Genomic DNA, 13,535 nt, shown 5'->3' with positions numbered 1-13,535 from the left:
TTCCTTGAAGGCAGGAATCATGTGTTACTTATCTTGCCATTTGGTTGTGACGCATTCTCTGATACACAGGAGGTGCTAATTCCTATATGAGGAATGAATGAACGAATCAATGAATGAGTGGGTTTCAGTCATGAGAGGTTTTCTGAACCACCTCCCACCTCAGGCCTACCATTTTCAATACAGGAATGTAAGTGTCTTTCCCAAAACCACACGACAGGGTTGGAATGAGAGTCTATGCTGTTAAATCATGGTTCTCTCCACCAAACCATGCTGCTTCCAAGTTATCTGTTTAGGACAGGCTTCTTGGCTTAAACTGCCATTTTAGTTTGGTAAATCCTCAAGGTCAGGCACAGTGTCTACTTTGTACCATGCACATTGGGAGTGTGTGGAACCTGCAGAGAGGTTCACTCCGGGGCTTGGAAGTGAGTTTTCTCTCAGAAAATTAAACGAAAAAGGTTAAATCCACATGTGATGGGAAAAACACCAGATGTCTTCAGGTCCCCTGGAGCAGTTACTTTGCTGGACTTTAATGTCCAAAGAAAGGATGTGTGGACAGAATAGGGTGTAAATGGGAATGGAGCACAAGGAGAAAGGCCACCTTTGGCTTGCCTGTCCAGCAGAATGTAGCGTGGGGAAATGTATGGGAGGAGTGGGCGCTTTGTTATTTCCGGAGATGACCCTCCATGATGAGAAATTCACCTCATGTGCTTTCATTGTTGACCACCGAGCAACAAATTCTCAAATGTTGATTTGGCTTCCTGGTTACGTACAGGGGTCCTCTGGGCAGTAGAGGCAAGCATTTTTGTCACTTTGAGAAAGGAATGTTCTCCATTATAAGCAAATTCACTTGTAGATGTTTCAGGAAAGCTGTGTTACCAAGAATCTGGTCTTCCCTGGGGGTGGGGCCTCTCAGAGTTAGGAAAGGCATAGATCACTGCTGTCTGTTGAGGTTCTGGGTATATTAAAAACTGAACAAATGCTAAAAGAAGGGTATAAAACTTGTGGTATATTGTAACATTTTACATTTTAATTGTTAACATACAAAACAATGCAATATTATTGTGCTAGTGACAATATAATTAAGGACCTACAAAAATATTAATTCTTAGTGCACTTTAAGCAGTGGTTGGAGGATGGGATGTACGGTTAAGGATATGTGATGAACGCCTTCTACTTTCAACTTTATCAGGCTGTCTCTGTACCTGTAAGAATAAGGTCATTTGGCGACAATGTCAGAGCCAAATATGAGGCCTTGTGTGGTGAGGCCGTGCTCAGAGGTGTAGGTCCACTTTCTGAACCTGTCAGCTCAGGCTAAGACCGTCACCAAGGTGATGCTATCCATGGACAACCAGCCAAACCAGCCTTCCCGCGGTGACATCTGGGTCTTGTCCTGTGCCCCCACCCCCTTAACATATCACACGTCCCACCATGGTAAGTACAGTTGTCCATTGGTATTTGTGTAGTACTTACATATAACCTATGCACATCCTCCCATATGTTTTTTTAAATCAGTTTCTGAAATTTACTTATTGATCGATTGATTGATTTACTTATTTATTAATTGAAGTATAGTTGATTTACAATGTGGTATTAGTTTCAGGTGTACAGTAAAATGATTCAGATATATATATATATATATTCTTTTACAGATTCTTTTCCATTATAGATTATTATCAGATATTGAATATAGTTCCCTGTGCTATACAGTAGGGCCTTGTTGTTTTTCTGTTTTATATATAGTAGTGTCTATCTATTAATCCTAAACTCCTAATTTATCCCTCACTCCCTTTCCCCTTTGGTAACCATAAGTTTGTTTTCTATGTCTGTGAGTCTGTTTCTGTTTTGTAAGTTCATTTGTATCATTTTTTAGATTCCACATATAAGTGAGATCATATGATATTTGTCTTTTCTGTCTGACTTACTTCGCTTAGTATGATAATCTCTAGATCCATCCATGTCACTGCAAATGGCATTATTTCATTCTTTTTTATGGCTGACGGATGATATTCCATTGTATCTCCCATACATTTTAAATCATCTCTAGATTACTTATAATACTACTACAATGTAAATGCTATGTAAGTAGTTGTAAATACTATGTAAATAGTTGCTGGGTGCACAGCAAATTCAAGTTTTGCTTTTTTGAACTTTCTGGAATTTTTTTCCCCCAACTATTTTCAATCTGTGTTTGGTTGAATCTGCAGATGCAGAACCCACAGACACTGAGGGCCAACTGTACAGCAGCTGGCTACAGACACAGTGCAGGTTCCTCAAGAAATACGTTGGCTGGTGGGCTGATAAATCAAGACAGTGATAAACAAAGCTAAGACGTTCAGAAGTATCTTTTAAATATTGCATTTGGGGAAGATAGCTTCGTGACAGAGGTGGGAACGTGCTCGGTGGGATGACAGACAATGTGAAAGTGTAGGGGGATGTTCAGAAGGGCGCTGACTCACACATACACAGACACATGCTCTCCCTTTTATATGAAGCCGCTTCTCCTACTCAACCTCATCTGGCTGCTGCGATCCCGCTGTCCTATGGTCTGCCCCACCACTACCCATCAGTTTTCAGCAATCTGTGCCTCTCACACCATTCATGGATCATGAAGTCAGATTGGTGGGCTGCAGCCGACATTTTCTAAGCAAATAAAACAGGATAGAAAATATCAAAATACATCACACATAGTAAACATTTAAAAGCAACTATTGTTTTGTGAAGGCCGTTTCAATTCTTTACATGTGTGTATAGGGCTTCGATGTAAACTGCATTTCCTCCTGTGGGTAGGAGTTAAAGTTTTCAATCCACTGCTCTAGGGGGCAGATTAAAGCACCCCAGCCTTCCGCTGAGCAGATTCTGTGACCGGGGGCTTCTTAGGCACAACTGCTGTGAATAAGTACCGTGGAAGGTGAGTTAATGCTGAGAACCAGCCAGGACCTTCATAGCATGTCAGGGTCTCAGACATGCTCTGGTCCAACGCCCTCAGTTTACAGTTTGACGAGGGAAGACGCTGAGTCTAAGAAAAGCCATAGGACAAATCAGTGGTAGCACTTGCACTCCCAGCAGTTTCCCTGCCTCTCCGTCCTGGGTTTCTTCTCTTTACTTTGTGTGGTCCTCTATTATAACTCAGCAAAGAATACCAGAAAGGATTTGGGTTTTGGTCAGAAAACCTGGGCTTTAGTCCCAACCCCATCATTTACTGTGTGATCTTGAACACACAAATTGACATTCCTACTCCTCAGTAGTATCAAATGTAAAACAGGATTCATACTATTAGAGACCAATTGAATTCATCTATTTAATGACACTTTTTACACTGTGAGGCATTATACATATTTTCTAATAATTATTTTTTCTCCTTGAGTATCTATGATATTTATTCAAGAAATGTGTATTGCTGTGGAGATGAAGGGGGGAATGACTGTAATATTACCAAGTCTCACCCCCTCTTAAGAGTATCCACTGACACTTTCCGGGGAGAAGACGCTTCTCCCATTCATTTCACCCCAGCATCTGCTTCTGTCCTCAGAGCCCTCACAGGAGTCTACAGAAATCCTAGTTAATTTAAAGCTAGTTCAATAACACGCCATTGCCCCAGCTTCCTTTACCTCCAAACCACGGTGCCTGGTTCCTGACAGCAGCCTGTAGATGGCGTTTCTCTTCTCCTCCATCCTGGGTTACATCTGTAGTCTCATCAGCCTGTGGGTACACGTGAGGTCCTATGACCATGGACACCCCACTAATGACATTGTTGAACCTCTACATGCTCATGGGGGTACTCAGTACTGCACCTCCACGGCCCCTAAACCCAGTCTTCTCTGGTTATTTCTCAGAATTCCAATTGCGGTGTCTTACACGAGCTGGCTAGGTAAACCCCCAGCCCACCAAATTACTCCTCTCTTTCCTGTCCAATTTCAGAAACAGCTGAGAGAGAAAGCAGGTGCCAGGCTGGTGGAGATGAAAATAATCGTCTTACTACTGATAACAGCTAGATTGGAGGATGATCCTCCCATCTACAGGCACAGTGGGCTGGCTGGCATTTCGGCCCCGGATTAAACTTACCTACCTGGGCCGAGCTGGAAAACTGCAGGCACCCGCAGCACGGAGAACAGAGACCGTGTGTTCTTGGGACAAGCGGGTTCCAAAAGAGAGGGCAGGTGGGAGCTGAGCCAAGTGTTGCAGTTTCTATTCCTAAACTTGCCAGTCAGAGAACTTCCCTCTCCCTTTCCTACTGGAGATCCTTCCAGACAGAAACATGAAGGCTTATTCCCTCCTGTTCTTTGTTCTCTGGCTTCCTTGTTCAGGCGCTTCCTCATGGCGACAAGGGATGTCAGGTTGCATGCCCTCTCATCTTGGTGCTGGACCCCAGGCAGAAGGAGTGCCTGGGTTCAGAATACCCCTAAATTTCGCAGGAAACAACTTCATCTGTTTTGATTTTGCATCAAAATCCCCCCTTGGCTCCAGCCTCCCCAAACAAGGCCTGTCCCCCCATGCAAATAGACCCTTGGGAAGGAATTAAATTATTATGCTTGTGCCTGGGAGCTTCTACTCCCTCTGAAGACCCCTGTGCTACCATCATCTCTGGCAAGCCTGGTCATGGCCCCAGGCCTTCCTCTGCTGCTCTCAAAGCACTCTTCTCATTTGAGTTTCAGGATTTTTCAAAGGTGATCATCAGCCTCCAATTCATTAGATTTTCCCACCATCAAGGAGTTGGTCTTGAAAGTCCCCAAACCACCCCTTGCCCATCTTTGCCATTAAAGCACAGCACGACCTCCTGCCCATGGGGCATTGCCTGGGTTTCTGTGACTGTGATGCTGTGGGAAAAGAAAGACTGCAGTTTCCTTCAAAGTCTTGCCCAACACCTTCTAGGATCAAAACAAGAGCTAAAGTGCCCTGTTTCTTGATCCACACATTTAAAATCCAAAGCAGCTGTTGACACAGGCACTCCGGGCATCACTGAAAGAGAAAAGGCCCAAGACCATTTGTACCTTTCTGGACAAGTCAGATTTCTATTATGTAGGAAATGATTTTGACCAGTAGCTGGTCAGGACAGTTTCTCAGTTGTGTGCATCCTGGAAATGACAGCAGTGACTCACAGTTTTCTGAGTTGTGACACCTTATCGCTGTGTTTTAATCTCCTTTCCTTTGTAATGCTACAATGTGGATTTGGGGATACGAAGTGTGAGAATACGAAGTATTAATAAATTTCAATCAATTGTGAATTAAAAAAATCTAAAGCTTGGAATCAGTGTTAATTCCTTCCAAATGCCATCAGTTATTCTCCCTCCTAGTGATTGTTCACGTGCCTGAGTACCGTACAGTATCATTTACAAAACTTCATGGTGTTATCGCTCCTTTTAGGTTGGCCAAAAAGTTCCTTCGGTTTTTAAGTAAAAATAAAAGACACATTTTTCATTTTCACCAAGAACTTTATTAAACAACGTCGTCACCCTTTTGTTCCACTACCTTCTGCCATTTTGTCAGGAACTTCATAATTCCATCTTCCCAAAACTTTTGATCTTTTTGAGCACAGAAATGTTCCAGGTGCCTTTTATAGTCTTCCAGGGAATTGAAATTTTTTCCATTAAGAGAACTTTGTAAAGACCAAAATAAATGGAAATCTGAAGGTGCAATGTCTAGTGAATACGGCGGATGAATCAGAACTTCCCAGACAAGCTGTAACAGTTTTTGCCTGGTCATCAAAGAAATATGCGGTCTTGCGTTACCCTGATGGAAGATTATGCGTTTTCTGTTGACTAATTCTGGATGCTTTTCGTCGAGTGCTTCTTTCAGTTGGCCTAATCAGGAGCAGTACTTGTTGGAATTAATCGTTTGGTTTTCCGGAAGGAGCTCATAATAGAGGATTCCCTTCCAATCCCACCATATACACAACATCACCTTCTTTGGATGAAGACCGGCGTTTGGTGTGGTTGTTGGCGGTTCATTTCGCTTGCCCCGTGATCTCTTCCATTCCACATTATTGTACAGTATCCACTTTTCATTGCCTGTCACAATTTGTTTTAAAAACGGAACGTTTTCATTACTTTTAAGCAGAGAATTGCGTGGGGAAATATGTTCAAGAAGTTTTTTTTTGCTTAACTTATGTGGAACCCAAACATCAAAGCGATTCATGTAACCAAGCTGGTGCAAATGATTCTCAGCGCTTGATTTGAATATTTTGAGGATGTTGGCTATCTCCCGCGTGGTATAACGTTGACTGTTCTCAGTTAATGTCTTGATTTAATCGCTATCAACTTCAACTGGTCTACCCGACTGTGGAGCATCGTCCAGTGAGAAATCTCCAGCACGAAACTTCACAGACCACTTTTGACGCGTTCGATCAGTCATAACACCTTCTCCATACACTGCACGTATCTTTCTTTGCGTTTCAGTTGCGTTTTTACCTTTCTTGAAATAATAAAGCATAATATGCCAAAAATGTTGCTTTATTTTCTTCCATCTTAAAACGGCTACACAAAAATTCACCAATTTTGATAAGTTTTTAAAAAAACGCACACTGATATGACAGCTGTCACAATACAATCTAATAAAATTTTTCCAGTTAAGTTAAAGGCAACTAAGTGCTACTAGAGCCATCTTACAGAAAAAACCAAACGAACTTTTTGGCCAACCCAATATTACTGATGAACTGATTGATTAAAAAAAATTAGCACTTTTTTTGCAGGCATGTGGGATAATGCTAGGCGGTAAAGTTCAAACCCTGTGTGGTGGGGATGCAGGAGAAATGGGCCACGGACTTCATCTGGTGAATCTTGGAAGACTTCTTGGATGAGGTGGGGTTTGAGCTTAGTCTAAAGGGTGAGTAAGACATTTACAAGGGTTTCATAAGGAGAGCGGTCATCTGGGTGGAGCATTGGAGATATAGAGATTCTCGGACCCAACCTCAGAATCTCAGGGGTGAGGCCCTGGTACGTATGGTTCTGACGTGTAACCGGGGCTGGGAACTCAGGTTTACTCAGAGACCAGAGAAAAGTCTGAAAGGCTGTCTCCGGGGCTAGGAGAGTCCAAGCCAGCTATTCTCCACCTCAGAAGAAGATCGAATAAGAGGAATTAAATGAAGCACAACAACTTGGTTTCCTCTGAAGATGAAGTTCCTGGATGTGAAGTTTGTTAAAGACACTAAGATTTTTACCCCATATGGCAAGGAAAGGCCTTCCTCAGAATCGGAAAGAAAATGCAGTTAAAACCAAACCAAAAAACGGGGCAGAATCTCATTTGTCTCAAATGGCCTATGCCAGGGGATGACAAACTTTTTCTGTAAAGAATCAGAAAGTAAATATTTTCAGCTTTATAGACCATAACAGTCTTTGTCACAACTATTCAGCTCTGCCACTGTAGCGCAAAAGCAGTGTTGGGTAATGCGTAAGTGAGTGAGTGTGGCTCTGTTCCAGCAAAACTTTATTTATGGACACTGAAATTTGAATTTCAATAATTTTTACATATTATGAAATATTATTCTTCCTTTGATTTGTTTTCAACTGCTTAAACACGTAAATTCTTATTGTTCACTAGAGCCAGGAGGTAGAAACAACCCAAATGTCCATCAACCGATGAATGGTTAAAAAAAAAATGTGGTGTATAAACACAATGGAATATTATTCAGCCTTGAAAAGGAAGGAACTCCTGTCACATGATGCACCATGGATGAACTTTTGACATTATGCTAAGTGAAATAAACCAGTCACAAAAAAGATAAATACTGTATATAATCCCACTTATATGAGGTACCTAAAGTAGTCAAATTCATAGAAACAGAAAGTAGAATGGTGGTTGCCAGGGGCTGGGGTAAGAGAGAAGGGAGCATTGTTTAATGGGTGGAGAGTTTCAGTTTTGAAACTTTTGAAAAGATTCTACAGATCAGTAGCACCACAATGTGAATATACTTAACACCCTACTGTACTGAACACTTAAAAACAATTAAGATGGTAAATTTTATGTTATGATTTTTACCACAAACATTTTTTTAAAAAGAAAATAGTTAATTCTTACCTTGAAAGTCATAGAAACGGGCGGTGGGCCTGCAGTTTGCCAACCTCTGGCCTATCGATGACCAGTCTGAGGGCGAAAAAGATGGTCCAAATCAATGCTTCTCAAATGTCCCCACTGAAAGTTCTCTAACAAGGCAAAAGGGAGAATGCAGACTCCCAGTGGGGTCTTCCTGCAAGTCTATAAAATTATTTTAAATACTCTTTCAAATGAGGTTCATGAAATTTTTTGAATCCTAGTCCATAACACATGTTGTCTTAATGTAAAATTGGCATTCACTGTAAAAATCAGTAAAAACTGATGTTCATGCAGGCTCAGAGAGGGTGAGTGACTTAGTCAAGGTCACAGAGCTAGAAGAAGTCAGTATGGGACTGGATCCCAAAATTCCTGATTCCAAATGTATACTTGCCCCCTGAGTGGGCTGCCTTCCCATCAGGCTTTGGCTGTCTATTCCCAACTCCTACCCGCATCCCCCTCAACATTGGGGCAGTCTCCAAAGTACTGAGGCAAACCGCTTTTGAGTTTCTACCAAAATTCATCAATTCATAAGTTTAATACCATCAATTCATACGTTTCATATATTATTTGTTCTGCTGTGTTCTAAAATATTTTAGTTTGATATATTCTAAAACTCATTTTTTTCCTGTCCTATCTAATTATACTTCCTCATCCATCTGTATTTTTTTAAACCATCCACAGCATCCCATTCTGTTATACATTATGGAATGTTAAATTATGAGGGAACAAAGAGATTTGTTGTTTTTTATACCCAACATCCATTTTCTCTTGTGGTAGATCATATTATTTGTTCAGAATTCTCCCTTTTTCCCTCCTTTTCCTTCTCCCTGTCCCATTGACTTTAGTCTTGGCCATATGACTTGCTTTCCCCACTGGGTTGTGAGTTGACATGAGGGTGTGCTGGTCCTAAGCAGAGGTTTTGAGAGGCTCCATGTGTCTCCACTCACTTCTCTGGAGCTCCTGCCCTTCCAGAAATCCACGTGTCCCATATTGAGCCCGTTCCTTCATCTTGGGTCCCAGAATGAGAAAAACATGTGAAGCAAACATGAACCCCGCCAACCAAGACCCATTTGTTGTTTAAGCAAGCCAGTGAGTGTTGGGGTTGTTTGTTACACAGTATTATACTAGCAAAACCTGACCAATACACCCCTTCTTTTGGAACCAGGGTTTTGATTTTCTTCAGGAGACTCAGCCCCCACCTCCACTCTTCATCTGTAGGGTTTATTTGAGCTGATCCTCCTCCATCCTGCCCCAAGCACCCTCCAACACATCACACTGACTAACTCCAATCTCTGGTAAGATGTCTGCTGTTCCTATCAAAGCTGAGAGAGGCTCATTCTCTCTTGGCTAGCAGAAAGGAATGATCCTGTCACCTGCTATAAAGGACTCCTGAAGAAATTTTACTCATAACCCATATAATCCTAACTCCTATCTGTTTTATAACAGAAGCATAAAAATAGTGTGGATCACACAATACTAAATGCCACATCTCTTGGCTACTTTTTGATAGTGAGAAGGAAAGCACAAAAAACAAATAGCAGACATTATGAACTGAATGTTAACGTCTCCACTAAATTCATGTTAAAACCCTAACCCCCAATGTGATGGTATTAAGAAGCTGGGCCTTTGGGAGATAATTAGGTTTAGTTGAGGTCCTGAGGGTGGAGCTCCCATGATGGGATTAGTGCCCTTTATGGAAAGAGACACCAAAAAGTTTGCTTCCTCTCTCTTTCTCCTTCCACATGTGTGTATGGAGGAAAGACCGTGTGGGGACACAGCAAGAGGTGGCCCTTTACAAGCCAGGAAGAGGGCCCTCACCAAGAACCAAATCTGCTGGCACCTTTATCTTAGACTTCCCAGCCTCCAGAACTGTGAGAAATAAATGTCTGTTGTTTAAGCCACCCAGTCTAAGGCATTTATTATAGCAGCCTGAGCAAAGACAGCAGAAGCTGTCTTATGCAAGGTACAGAAGCTGCAGACACCTACAAGTAAAATTTGTTCCCCGTGCCTTGGGGAAGAGCAGTGTCAGCTCTGAGTTATTCATTCTAACAAAGAGCTTGGCATAGTGGTATGGACAACCTGAAACACCAGGAAAACTTAAGGAGGTCTTCATTTGGTCTGGGAAACGCCAAGGCTGCCCATGAGTGTTTCAGGGGTGCCTTAGACAAAGGCATTTCTTCAGAACAATTAAAGCCTGATGAAAACATGTACACCTTTTCTCTCACATATTAGGATTCAACAAAGATTTGTTGTGAAGATGTACAATAAAAATCATGAAAGTCACTGGTTTAAGATATGCTTGGCTTTGGTATACACTTTTTAGATAAAGCAACACAGTGTTCTGAGTTGTATGTGTGAGATATTTTCTGCCTGAGAAGGAAAATAAAATAAGTTTACATTCTCCCAGTCCACAGCTGGATCATACGGGGACACAGAGTGAGCTCTGCTGAGTGACAGGAGAAGCCCACTAGGGATTAAAACAATAATCCCTGAAGTGTGAAATTAGCTGTGGAAAATCAGGGGTTGATAAACAGCCCTCTCCCCCATATCTTCTCCTTCTTCTCTACTCCCCTACCTTTCCCCCAGCCCCCCACCCCTCATGTTTTCCCACCCTTCTCAGAGGTCTGGTGGGCCTTGTCCCACTTCTCACTGAACTATCCATGCCAGCCCCAAAGCAAATGCTGCCAACTGGACTGTCCTATGAGTCAGGTGCCCTGACCTGGTACTAACTAGAGTAAAATACAACCCTGCCCTTAGAGTCCCACAGTTAGTAATTAGTGAGAGATTCGTAAACAATCAGAAAGGTTGCAGAAATAAGAAACAAATAAAAGTGGAGGAGCTCTTAGAATGCCATCCTTTGGAAAGCATTCACGCCCCCGGCTCCCAGGGAAGCTGACTTAATTGGTTTGGGTTGTGTATAGAGATCAATAGTGTTCAAAACACTCCCCAGGTGATTCTAACTTTAGCCAGGGCTAAGAACCACCCCCGACGTATTGAATTAGGAACGCTGGCGGTGAGGTTAAAACCTGTGTTTTAACAAGCCCCCCACGTGATGCTGGTGCACGCTCAAGTTTGGGAGCCGCTGGTCTGCGCTGCTAAGGGGCGGAGGTATGGGAATGGAGGGGGTCCAAAAGGGGAGCAGTTGGGGCTGGCGCACAGGGCTGGGATGAGGGACTCTTCCACCGGCACCCTCCTCCCTCCTCTAAGCCTCAGGGCAGTGGACAAGCTCTCCCGTCAGAGCCTGGCCTGAGCCCTTCGGGGTGGGCGGTCCTTGAGGGATAGTGTGTTGTGGAGCCCAGTTTTGAGACCACGGAGCCTCCCTCGGAAGCCTCAGTCACTCGGCTCTGTGGCCGCTGCTCATTTCGCTCCGGAGTCCCTTAGCAGGCAGGAAAGGTTGGGCCTGTGGCGGGGCCATAGCGAACGGCCAGAAAGGGCTCTTCCTGGAGAATCCTGGCTTCCAGTTTACGGCTTCTCATCCTTTTCCCCAAAGTGGGCCCCCTACTCTGAGCGCTGGCTTTTTTTTTTTTTTTTTTAAATCCCAGACAGGAACTGTGTCCATCCCCTGACAAAACCCGTGCCTCCTTTTCTGCACATGCAACATCTTCTCATCCTAAGCAATCACACCCCCACCCACAAGCAAAGCAGCCCTTGGCCCAGAGCACCCGGGCCCCACTCCCGATGCCCCCTGGCCTTACAACTCTTCCATCCCAGCTGACAGAAAACAGCGAGTCCAGCGGCCTCCCCACTTCGGGCCTCCCCGCCCAGACCGACCGACCGAGCAGGGCAAGACCCTACTGCTGGGCCCAGGGCGGTCCCCAGCACAGGGACCCCCGGGGGAAGAAGAGGGATCCCCCGTCTCGCCACAACCCAAGCTCAGCCCCTCGGCGCGCCGGTGGCGGCTTCTCTGCGTTTCTGGCCGAGCTGCCCGCCCCCCCCCCGTGGGGAGGGGCTGCGGCCACGCGGAGTCGCCCGGGGTCCGGAGGCTCCTCCCCGGGGGTGGCCGAGCAGGAAGCGTGGAGCGCGGCGGGCGGGGGCACGGTGCGGGGCCCCAGGCGGCGGAGTATGCGCGGGCCTCGGCGGCCAGCCCCGGCGCACAGCCGCGGCCGGGGCGCGCGGCGCGGGGCGGAAAAGCCTGTTTACACAGACTGCACACCGCCTGGGGAATAATGCAGTAAAGGAAGTGAGCCGGCTCGGCCTGACTGCTCCAACTTCCTGCTCTCACACACACCAGAGGAAAAAAAAAAAAAAAAAAAAAAAGAGGAGCGAGAGAAAGAAAAAAAAAGGGGGAAAAAAATCAGGATCTCATTACAAGAGCAACAGACCGTCTGCAGACGCCTGTCAGCATGGAAAGTCGGGGACTTTCGCCCGGTTCCTCCTAGAAATTCCCCCGAAGAAGGATCTTGAAAACTCCCCCGCATCTGGGTATGTAGTAGGGTCCGTGCCTGTTGCTCGGACAGTTGCAAAGTTTCGTGGGGCTTGGTTTTTTCTTTCTTTCTTCTCTCTGGCTTGGTGGGGGTGGGGCGGGTGGGCACCGCGTCGGAGGCTGCAGGCCCGGGGCTGGGGGCGGCCGCGGGGAGTGGGCGCAGCTGGGATGCTCCTGCGCCGGGTCCGCGCGCCGGCCCGGGGGCTGCGGCCACCGGGCGATGGCACACCCCGCCCTGGGCTGCGCTGTGAGCCGGGAGGAGGGGGCGCGCGGGGGAGCGGGCGGCGGTGAGACTTGGGGTCCCTCTGGGAGGAACGGTGACTGGAGCGGGCTGCGTGCCTGGAGGCTGGACCACCGCTGACCTAGCCGGGGCTGTGGCTCTCCTCGGGGTGGCAGTGGGCACCGACGGTCGAATTCAGGGAGAGGACAGGGGTGGAGAGGGAAGCGGAGGGCGTGGGGAGCCGAGCCGCGGGGCTGGGGGCCGTGTCCCCTCTCGCTCGGCAGGTGACCCCCGCCCGGGTCCCCGCCCCAGGCGCACGCCCAGCCGGACCTTTAAAAGCCGGTGGAGTCATTACTGGACGTGGTTTTGGAGGAGGACCGGGCAGGAGGTGGTCTTGGAGCCCCCAGCACTTTGGGATGGGGCTCTTCTGCTTGCATCTGAACGTTGGCCTGTAATGCTTCCGTAACTTTTGGGGGGAGGAATTACAATTTTGGAGGGCTAAAAAAAAAAAAAAAAATTAGAGGTCTCGGTTTTGTTACGTTTTCTGAACCGAATCGTCCTGAGGACAAGCTGCAGTTAGGCGGCGGATGGAGGTGGGAGAAAGAAATGTTATTTCAGAAACTGCAAAAGGGGCTTTTTAGAAGGAAAAAAAAAAAAGAAACGAGTGTCGGGAGAGTTTCTGGCTTGTCTGGAAACGGCAAGACTAATTGCCATGCGCTTCCGCTTTGAAACTGGCAGCAGACAGCATCTTGAAAATGACTCACTAGAGGAGCTCACAAAGAAACTGTGGTTTGCTCCTTCTCAGGTTTATGTATTTGTGCCTTTTACAGTTTCCTTTGTAGTGTTCGAGGGGTCACCCGTCCCTTC

At 45.7% G+C, this 13,535-nt stretch overlaps 1 protein-coding gene and 2 long non-coding RNA genes across 3 annotated transcripts in view; 1 reads left to right on the top strand and 2 right to left on the bottom strand.

Annotated features, from left to right (window-relative positions):
• Positions 1 to 1,089: 1,089 nt before the first annotated feature.
• LOC132597933 (uncharacterized) lies at positions 1,090 to 4,385 on the bottom strand. Its single transcript, XR_009565448.1, has 3 exons — positions 4,063 to 4,385; positions 3,609 to 3,699; positions 1,090 to 2,640 (listed from the first exon to the last, which is right to left on the bottom strand). It is a non-coding gene; the product is annotated as an uncharacterized lncRNA (long non-coding RNA).
• Positions 4,386 to 5,119: 734 nt separating this feature from the next.
• On the bottom strand, positions 5,120 to 11,896 carry LOC138842827 (uncharacterized). Its single transcript, XR_011377761.1, has 3 exons — positions 11,721 to 11,896; positions 8,011 to 8,076; positions 5,120 to 6,408 (listed from the first exon to the last, which is right to left on the bottom strand). It is a non-coding gene; the product is annotated as an uncharacterized lncRNA (long non-coding RNA).
• A 289-nt stretch (positions 11,897 to 12,185) lies between these two features.
• The window catches only part of ELK3 (ETS transcription factor ELK3), a 69,142-nt gene continuing 67,792 nt past the window's right edge, over positions 12,186 to 13,535 (top strand). The window contains exon 1 of the mRNA XM_030856340.3: positions 12,186 to 12,447. The gene's annotated coding sequence lies outside the window, so the exon portion shown is untranslated. The remainder of the gene's footprint in view (positions 12,448 to 13,535) is intronic.

The sequence above is a fragment of the Globicephala melas genome, chromosome 10, assembly GCF_963455315.2.
Source record: "Globicephala melas chromosome 10, mGloMel1.2, whole genome shotgun sequence".
Classification (NCBI taxonomy): domain Eukaryota; kingdom Metazoa; phylum Chordata; class Mammalia; order Artiodactyla; family Delphinidae; genus Globicephala; species Globicephala melas.
Note: the sequence above shows the minus strand (reverse complement) of the source record. Positions and strands in the feature narration are given on the sequence as shown.